Source organism: Pelophylax lessonae, assembly GCF_965119305.1.
Source record: "Pelophylax lessonae genome assembly, chromosome: 11".
Taxonomy (NCBI): domain Eukaryota; kingdom Metazoa; phylum Chordata; class Amphibia; order Anura; family Ranidae; genus Pelophylax; species Pelophylax lessonae.
In genome coordinates this window covers 211,095,054-211,105,882 of record NC_138778.1, presented here as the reverse complement: position 1 = coordinate 211,105,882, position 10,829 = coordinate 211,095,054, and positions in this window count along the sequence as shown.

Sequence of the window (10,829 nt, the reverse complement as noted above, 5' to 3'; positions counted from 1 at the left end):
TCCTTCAGACTATAGGGTGGCCGTACTGTGGCTAGTGTGAGTAGAAAATGTCTCAGGTTTGATGGTCAGTGGGAGTATAAAAATTATACAGCGCCTCTGCCCCATCACTGGTGTCAGAAGAAGAATTTCTGCTCCATCATTGGTGTCAGTGGGAAGAATACTGCCCCATCATTGGTGTCAGTGGAAGGAATATTGCTTTATTGTTGGTGTCAGTGGGAGGAATATTGCCCTATCGATGTTGTCAGTGGGAGGAGCAGTGCCCCATCAATGGTGTCAGTGGAAGGAGAAATGCCCTATCCATGGTGTCAGTGGGAGGAGCAGTGCTCCGTCAGTGGGAGGAGCAATGCCCTATCTGTGGTGTCAGTGGGAGGAGCAGTGCCCCATTGTTGGTGTCAGTGGAAGGAATAGTGCCCCATCATCGCCGCAAACATTGCCACGCACAACTGTCGGCCAATTTGCTGGTTTGAAACATTTCCATTACATCGCAGCTTACAGGCGTAATTTTGCTTCCTGTTTGGTGAGTGTTGTTCTGCTATTTTAATAAACGTTTAGTCAAACTTACTGCACTATGAGGCTCTCCTGCTGATTTCTCTTGACTCTTATGTGCCTAATCTTTGGATGTGGATGAGTGGTTTGGCGATTAGGATCTATCTGGATCTAAGGAATAGTGGTCCATACCATGCGATAAGAGACAGTGTGTTCATTGGTGACGGTGGAGGATTATATCTTTTTGCACCTTTATATGAATCATACACCGTGTTGGAAGATGCATGAATTTTACCTTTGGGACTTCTTTCATACCTGTTGTTTTACTGAACCTTGTTTGGAGCTTTGCATTTTGTTTTATAATAGTGCCCCATCAATGGTGCCAGTGGGAGGAGCAATGGCCCATCGGTGGTGTCAGTGGGAACAGAAGTGCCCCATTGTTGGTGTAAGTGGAAGGAATAGTGCCCCATCTTTGGTGTCAGTGGGAGGAATAGTGCCCCATTATTGGTGTCAGTGGGAAGAATAGTGCCCCATTATTGGTGTCAGTGGGAGAAATAGTGCCCCATTGATGGTGTCAGTGGGAAAAACAATGGCCTATCGGTGGTGTCAATGGAAGGAGAAGTGCCCCATCTGTGGTGTCAGTGGGAGGAGCATTGCCCCATTGTTGGTGTCATTGGGAGAAATATTGCCCCATCCTTGGTGTCAGTGAAACGAAGGATGCCCCTTATGAGTTGGAGTGATAGTACCTCATATAAGTGGGTGAAACAGTGCACCAAGGGCCAGATAAGACCAATCAAAGGGTCGCTTTCAGCCCCCAGACCACAGTTTGGAGACCACTGATTTAAGCCAATGAGGAGTCATATTTGGGCCCACTGACCTCATGATCCTGGAAGCAGCTGCCCCTACTGCACACCCTGTAATTGCACTTTATGGGACTGTTCAATACAGTACTCTTGGTAACTAGCTTAGGTTTACCACCTCATCGGCACAGTACTGGCTGATGTTGCAGTGTGGTACTCTTAGCAAATTGGAGAAAAGATTCTTGCATTTAAAGCTATAGAGGGAAAGAAGCAGAGTACTCTTCTACTCCCCAGCGGTAATATTATCTGTACAGTGTTTGCCTTCAGAAAGCCCTGCGAGCCTAGAACCAGCAACCCGGAGAGGCATTTAATTATTGAGCTGATAATTGTCATGGAACGCTGCATATCGCCTCTCCACAGCTTGTAATTGATAAACAGAGTCCTGCAGCTGGCGCTTCTATATATGCTGATTAAGAACAAGGTACAGACCCCCTCATCGTCTCCCCCCCCCCCCAGCTTTGATCCCATTTCTGAGACAGGGCACCTCATCTACGGGAGTCTCAGCTGTATCTTTGCATCGTGGCAGCCAGGATTCACTCTCTCCGGAGGATTACAAATGTTTTCTGCCAGCCCTGTGAGGGTTAACGTCTGTTCGCCAGCTACTTAATGAGAAAACGACACACAGAGCAGATGAGGCACAAAGACAGTTTATTTATGACTATTTGGCACAAGACGCAGAGGTGAAGGTTGATCTGTGGTGACAATGCCGGTGGCGATGTTGTATTGTGCTTGCCATAATATCCAATATAAAATGATTACCTCGCCCGGGAATGCCAAGGGTATTGTGCGGTTAAACGTACTCACTTTGTTGCTTTATGCATAGTGTAAAGCCATCTGATTTTGAAGGTTTCTTGCTGCACAAAAAAAGGATTGTACGAAGGTGTCTCTGGCTGCCGTTTTGCAGTCTCTTAGTTTCTGTGTACAGCCTTATGCTAACACAGAGGCAAGGAAACTTCAGAAAACTGAAGTGCTTAAAAAAAAGCAGGACACACCATTTTATTATTATTTACGTTTGGCCATATTTTTATGGTGCTATTGTTGAGTGTTAGTAAGTGATGCAATGTGAAAAAAATTGGATTTTTGACTTCCCGTAAAATTGATTTCTCTGATGTTCATTGAGGGACACAGCTCCTTATTCTTCATAACCATTGGGTTATAATGCCCCTACAGGAGTAGGACACTAGGCAGGAAAAAGCGTGACTACGCCTATGGGCAGTCCCAGGGGGTATACACCCACTCTTAGCTATAGGCACTCAGTTTTGTTACAAGCAGTGTCAGATGAAAGCCAACTCCACAGAGGGGTGGGTGCTGTGTCCGTCAATGAACATCAGAGAAATGGATTTTACGGTATGTCATAAATCCCATTTTCTCTTTCGTTCATTGACCGACACAGCTCCTGATTCTGCATAACTATTGGGACGTCCCAAGGCATTGTTAAACATGAGGGGTGGGAAGACATCAGAATAAAATTCACAAGGCTAACCATAGCCAACCAGGTAACGTGGAGCTCAACCATAAACAACTGGAGCTCACCTGAAAAACAATATACCCTCAAAGAGGACCAGGTCCTTCAAACAGCAGCCAGCAAAACCTTTGCGGCCAAAAGGAGCATCTGCAGATGCCAACACAATCGACGATCAGGTGGTCGCCTTGCTGGCTGGATAGCACACACCCGTGAGATCTTTCTTTACGGATCATCATTAAACAAAGATTCTTCCCTGACACCTCTGATCAGCATTTCTTGGTCAATGGTCTGAGCACTCTGATCACCTGTTTTTAATGTTATGCTGGCAGGCTTACAATTCCAAATCAACACAGCAGAATATGTAAGTGTTTTTTGCTTTGAAATTTTGTCTTTTGTGGGACATTGTCCTTTCCTCCACAAATTTCTGTGATAGAAGTGCAGTATGTCTGTAAATATTATAAAATTACTTATCTGTGCAATTAATTATCCACAGACCACTATCCAAGGTTACCCCTGAAGAAGGAGTTATATTTGTGACTTCGAAACGCATTCATACCCTGGGGTCTAGTGGTCACTTTCCGCCTGCGGATTCAATGTATTGTATACAGCTTGCCATATTTTACCTTTTTGTAACTTTCTTTCAATAAATTGTTATTTTCATTAAATTTCTTGTTGCCTATACTCAACTTTTTTCTAACCAGTGCCTTAAAAATCCCACAACCAGGGGAACTTTCTCTTTTGTAGCCTTGCAAACCTACGTCACTTACGCATAAAGACGGATAGCCCAGGAGACACTAAGCGCCCTAGTAGAGTGCGCCTAAACAGGGAAAGGAGGAACCTGACCCCTGACACAAAAGGCCTGGACCACCTTCTGATCCATCTGAAAATGGTTGCAAAAGAAGTGGACAACCTGTCATGGACTTGCAATAGTGTTTGGCAAGCTTACCTGTCCCTTCATCTCTGTATTAGAGGTCAGACTGCACTTCTGGTTCCTTTTTATCACTTCTACTTCCTGTTCCTGCCCCACCCAGGTCATCACAGGAAGTCTATATTAACCAGTGCACTGCAGGTCTGCTTTGCTGTTCAACAGTGTTAGTTTCCTGTTTGCCGTGTGCTTGATGCTTGATCTACTTTTCTGTGTACCAACTTTGGCTTGTCTCGGTAAGACCCTGAGAGACGAAGAGGCCACTTAGGAGACGGGGAGAATGGCCCACCTCTATGACGGGGCTCCTTGCCCTTGGTAGCCTGTGGAAGAAGAGTACTCTTACCCTCTGTGAGACACTTAACGATGTCATCCAAGGAAGCTAGAAACAGGTGATTCCCCTACAAGAGGGAGATCAGATAAGACCTTCTTAGAAGTCTAGTCCACAGACCAGCGTTTCTAGAAATCAAAGGAGCTGCATCGAAAGAGGTATCACAGACAAACTGTAGCCCCTGGACAAACTGGTCCGCCAGCTCCGCAAAAACGGGGAAGCTGTTCTCCCTCCAGGTTCCGGCATAAAAACTTAGCCCACTCGGTCAGAGTTTGCAACACCAGGGCAATAGTAATTACCCGCCTAATTGCCGAACCAGCCATAGCGCACATATGGCGGGCCAGAGCATCCGCCCTCTTATTAGCTGGACCTGTAAAGGTCGGGGACTCCTGAACCAGAATAAAGGTAAACAATTTGACCTGGAAACCGGCGAGGCCACTAAAGGAGGGACCGCCCACCTTTAACGCAGTAAATCCTAATAAGGATACCGCAAGCAAAAACGCCTAGCAACCACTGCGTTTTGGACAACCCCACTGTTTTGTGACAAGTTGTCAAGGTAAGCGGAAAGAGGAACACCCTTGCCGCTTTAGAGGGCCTGTGGGTGCCACAAGAAACCGGTGCCTCCGACGCGGCATTAGCCGCAACTTCCATTTTTAAAGTTTCACACACTGACACAAACAGTGCATCCACTAGTGCCTATTTAAGCATGGCTAAAGCAGCAGAAGAATCATCCTCACTATCTGAGCACTCAGGGTGCGTGGACGCAGACCCAGTAGGGTCGCTATATACTGAGCTCACCCTGAAAACATAACAATCAGGGGAAGCTGCTGACTTCAATCCCACAAGTGGACGCCGGCCAAGGGTCCACAAATGGACCACCTATCGGACCCGGCAAAAAAACAAGGGATTCACCCTCCGAGCCCTCCATAGAGGACAAAATAGGACATAGCCCCCTTAAAAGGGGGCTGCCTGCTGTGACACAGACACGCAGGCAGGGTACCCTCGCTAAAACAAGGCAGGTGCCCCACAAAATAATGGTGGCAAGACTGTGATTAAAAATGAAGCGCCCCCACAGCGCCACCCGGTCCAAGGGAGGTGCCAAGCTGACCATATGGCCCTCAGCCCAGCAGAAGCCCAAAGGAAGAGTGGAGGCTTCAGCTAAACACACTAGCCCCCCCCCCCCCATGGCAGCGCCCAACTCAGCCGCATGGCCTAAATTTTTGAGGGTGCCCGATCGCCAGGATGCGAGCCCCAGTGGACCCGACCACCCAGGGGCAGCGGAGGGGAAGGCAGATGCCCAAACGGAAGACAGTGGCTTCAAACACGCTCACAGGGGCCGCCTCACGTAGTTTCCGAGTAGTAGGCCGCAAAGCCACGCCCTAATTTTACGGCCATATGCGGCCACGTGAGGCGCATGAATGCTAAACTATCTGCTCCTCCAGCCCAACAACCGCCACAGGGAGCCTAGTGGACATCCCTGCCCAAGTCACCAACCCCGGGATGGCAGGGAACCCTGCTTAACCCCCCGTTGCGCACCAGGAAAACCCAGTTAGCAGCTCGGTCAACAGCAACTCCAACCAGCCCCCCCTTAAAAGTATGTGGCAACAGCCAGCTCATAACCCCAACCAGGGAGGAGGAGGAGGGGGGTGAAGGGAGGGCTGAAAGACCCAAAGTGACCAAAAATTGACACGGTCTGGGGGGAAGGAAGGGAAACCAGGAGGTCCAACCATCCCAGGGAGGGGCCCACATCCACCCCAAAACCCTCCAGGGGTAGGGGAGGCAGCTACTTACCATACCAGGAACAGGGTGGACACCGTTCCGGACAGAACACCGCTCCATCGTAATGTGGGTGCTGTCGGCCAGGAGGAAACGCTGTGACTCAGGCCGAAGCCAGTTCGTATGCGTCCTCACGAGACGTTTAACTCGCAGGCCAGCCCCTGTCCAGTGGGGCAATGTCACGGGCGACCTAGCGCGGATCGCGGTCTGCACGCGCTCGCTGGCTGGACTGGGGGGACCCTAAGGATCTATATTATTCAGTTCGTTGCCCAGTCCTACTTGATTGTAGTTCTCACAGGAACAAAATAATAAAAAGAGGGGAAAAAAAATTATATTCAAAATGAAAAAATTGCCAGGACCAGAGATCCCAGCAAGGAACTAGGTCTTATCTCCTGACTGAAAAAAACTGAGTGCCTATAGCTGAGAGTGGGTGTATACCCCCTGGGACTACCCATAGGTGTATTCAAGCTTTTTCCCATCTAGTGTCCTATTCCTGTTTGGGGCAGTATAACTCAATGGTTATGAAGAATCAGAAGCTGTGTCCGTCAATGAACGGAAGAGAAAATTATTTTTTGGGCCTCTAATGCTAGTGTGTACTCAGGCTTCTGGTATTGTATGTATCGGCGGACTCCAGGGCTTCCTGCAGACTTCTGAGGACCTGCATGGCCAGTTGGACTTTGGAACTTCCATCGTATGGCGTCAGCATTACTGTGAACATGCTTGTAAAATAAATGGTAAATAAATACATTAAAAGAGGCTCTCTACTCTGCACCCCGGCGCTCACTGGAGCGCTGGGCTGTGGAGGGGGCAGGAGTGGCCGGCTCGGGCTATAAGCGGCTCACTGAGAGGTTGAGCCGGGTGCCAGTCCAGGCATGTGGACAGATCTTGACTATATGGTTGCAATCTTTCATAAGCCTGGACAGGCTTTGTGACATCAGCGGATAGTGGGCTTAAGCCTGCTGTCTGCTGAAAATGGGTCACAGGAGTGCAGAACGACCTTTGACTGTATGCCTTCTTTAATAAGTAAATAGAAGAAACAAAGAAGATATGCAAAAGTAGACTCTATGGCCACCACTTATCATCACTTTGAACAATAGTGATTGAAACAGGGTTTTTAACCTACAAAATGGACATCTTCACCACTGGCTGGTCAGTGGGGTCAGGAGCCACTCCTAGGGCCTGTGTCGACAGACTTTGGTTCATACTACTGCTTCCTTCCCAGCAGGACCTGGATCTGAACCCTGGACCTCGGGGGTTTCTGGCAATAACTCTTTTTGCTGAGTCACTTGAGATGCTAGACAGCTCCCTGCCTGATTTCTTAGACAACCTTGCCTTATGTCTTGTTTCTCTTGAACCCTTTGCTCCTCCCATGAAGGTCCTATTTAAGCCATGCTTTTGGAGATCCTTTTTGTCTGATTATTGTGCCATCTCCAGCCAATATCCCTCTCTTGTCACTCCTGCTGTCATCCATATCTTCCCTACCACTTGTTACTGACCTATGGGTTGTTTCTCAACTAGGTTTCTGCTTGATCACAATCTGCAAACACTTGTTATTGACTTTTGGCTTGTTTATTGACTACGCTTTTGATTGATCCCTACCTGCTATATCTGCTACTGGACCCCGGCTTGCTCACCTCCTGGTGGGATGATCCTGAGAACTGTGACCTGGTACTAACGTGCAGCAAAACTGATCTCCACCATCAGGAGTTCTGATGAATACCGGTTAGTGCTTAGACTTCACACCTCGGTTGAGCCCGCATCATCTGCCAGGTTGACCTGTGTAACGCCGAGTGCTCCGGGTTCCGTGGCTTCCCCGGAGCACTCAAGGCGTCCTGCGGGCTGCAGCGCTCTGGTCGGCGTCCCCGACCATGAGCGCTGTTCCCCCGCATTAGCGGAACTCACCCGCCGGGTCCTCTCTGCTCCCGGCGCACGCCGGGTTCCTTCCTCCTCTCGGCGCGCGCGGCCCCGCTCCCTAGGGCGCGCGCGCGCCGCAGCATGTAAATTTAAAGGGCCAGTGCACCACTAATTGGTGCCTGGTCCAATCAGCCCAAATTCAATAAAAACCCACTTCCCCTTCCTGTCCTTGCCGGATCTTGTTGCCTTTGGTACCTTGAGAAAGCTTTTGGTGTATCGTTCCCTGCTTGTGTATCTGACCTTCTGCTGTTGCCCCTGACTACGAACCTTGCCGCCTGCCTTGACCCTTTGCTCCGTCTGACCTTGCCTTTGCCTTGTCCTTCTGTACCGCGCCTGAATCAGCTGTCTTTGAGGTTGAGCCGTTACCGGAGGATACGACCTGGTTGCTACCGCCGCAGCAAGTCCATCCCGCCTTGCGGCGGGCTCTGGTGAAAACCGGTAGTAACTTAGAACCGGTCCCCTGGTACGGTCCACGCCAATCCCTCACTGACACAGAGGATCCACCTCCAGTGCCATCACCTGCTGCCAGTCCGGACCCTGACAACCTGCTTGTATACCTATCCTGCTGGTCCCTGGGAGCCTCTCTACTGTTCTAGCTACTAGTCTCCGAGCTTGACCTCTGACCGTAGGTTGATGCAGCTTAGAAGGAGGTCAACGACAAGTCAAAATGCAGGTTTACTACATGTCAAATGCCAAATGCACCTGTCAGTAAACTCTAAATCAGGGGTCTCCAAACTTTCTAAACAGGGGGTCGGTTTACTGTCCTTCAGGCTTTAGGGGGGCTGGACCGTGGCTATTGGGAGTAGAAAATGCCCCATCATTGGTTTTAATGGGAGGAATAGTGCGCCATTGATGGCATCAGTAGGGGGAATGAATACAGGTGTTTAAGCATTTCCCCCTTCTCACATCCCAGTAGGGGGAATGGTGCCCCATCACTGGTGTCAGTTGGTGTAATAGTGCCACAGGGGCCAGGTAAAGGCAAGCAAAGGGCCGCATCTGGCCTCCGGGCCGCAGTTTGGAGACCACTGCTCTAAATGGTCTCAGAAGTATCCTAAATGGATCACAAATGCACAACATTTTTGTGTGTGTGTGTGTGTGTGTGTGTGTGAATACACAAAAATACATCTTCATTTGCCTAAGGCTAAAGTCCATCAACAATGGTCCATATACGTGGAACATACTGGGTGACTGTCACCTCATGTCCACCTCTATCTTTACATTCAGAAAAGCATTATGCAGTTACATTGTTTATTTAATTAGATCAAACAAGTTGTAATGCAAAGGTATGGTAACGTTTCATTGACAAACACCCCACCCCCTTTGCATTCTGAAAAACTTGTCCCTGTGCACGTGAACTCCTGATTACTGGAGCCACGCATTACGGATGTTTTTGTATTATTTGACAGCTTCCAACAATCCAGGGACAGCCTGGAGCCTAGATAGGTGAGATGAATTCTTTACAAATGACTATATTTTTACATGGTGGATATAAAGCAGTATTAAACCCAAAAGCAAACATTTATTATATTACAGCTTACATTCCTTAAATCTGATGGCTGCATTAGTTTCCTTTTTTAGGCTTTCTTTCTTCTATTTTCATCTGGCGATCCAGCCAGCAAGTCTCCAGCAGGATGTATCAGTTTACATGTATGGGACAAACTACCTAATACTGACAGGGGCGATTAAAATGATCAGCTTTTATTTATTCATGCAAAACCTTTATCCCAAAATGAAGAAAACTGTTTGCTGTAACTGTTAACCACTTGCCGACTGCCGCACGACTATTTACGTCGGCAGTCAGCCCCTCACAGGCAGAGCGACGTAGGGCTACGTCGCTAGCCTGTAAGGGTTTTGAGAGCGCGCGCGCGCCGCTGGATGCGCGCTCCCGCTCGGTCACGGACCCCCCGCGCGTGTGCCCGCCGGGCACTCGCGATCGTCCGTGACAGCGGGAGAAAGGCATTCGGCTAGTGTAAACAAAGCCGCCTGTCAGTTCTCCCTGCGTAAGAATGGTGATCAAACGGTTCCACTATGTAGGACCGTTGATCATTGTTCTTACACATCAAGCCACAGCCAATCACAGTTAGAAACACGCCCCTAGGACACACTTAACCCCTCCCTCTCCAATACAGTTAACTCCTTCACTGCCAGTGTCATTTTTACAGTAACAGTTCATATGTATAGCACTGATTACTGTAGTAATGTCACTGGTAACCCCAAAAGTGTCAATGTTAGTCAAGGGTCCGATCTGTCCGCCCCAATGTCGCAGTCACGCAAAAAAAAATCGCAGATCGCCGCCATTACGCGCTAAAAAAAAAACCAACAAAAATGACAAAAATCTTTCCCTTTGTTAGTAAATGCAATAACTTTTGCGCAAACCAATCAAAATACGCTTTTTGCGATTTTTTTTTACCAAACATATGGTAAAAAAAAAATGGCCTAAAATGTTAAAAAATTTAGATTTTTACATTTTTTTGGGGGGGAATTTCATATAAAAAAATGTGAAAAATATTGTTATTTTTGCAAAATTGACGCTCTTTTTTTGTTTATAGCGCATGATCAAAATATCGCACAGGTGATCAAATACCACCAAAAAAAAGCTCTGTTTGTGGGAAAAAAGGACATCAATTTTATTTGGGTACAGCGTCGCACGACCGCGCAATTGTCCGTTAAAGTCACGCAGTGCCGAATCGCAAAATAGGCCCTGGTCAGGAAGGGGGTAAAATCTTCCGGGGCTTAAGTGGTTAATAGTTTATAAGTGAAGTGTAGGCTGGAGTTTGGCTTCAATTTGTTAGTGTATTCAAATCTGCTAATACATTTAACACTACCCTCCCCCCAAACTGACAATGCTGCTCTCTGCTATGCCTCCTGTTCTCATTCCTCCAGAGTTGTGTCTCACTAATGCTGGAGGAGTATTACTGGTCAGAGCACCAGGGGGAAAAGCCAAAGAAAAGAAAAAACTGATGCAGCCACCACATCTAATGATTGCTAAGTTGCAATATAATAAATTATAATAGAAAAATAATACATTTTTAGTTTTAAGTTTAAGAACACTTTAAGTTGGTGCCCTACTTTAAT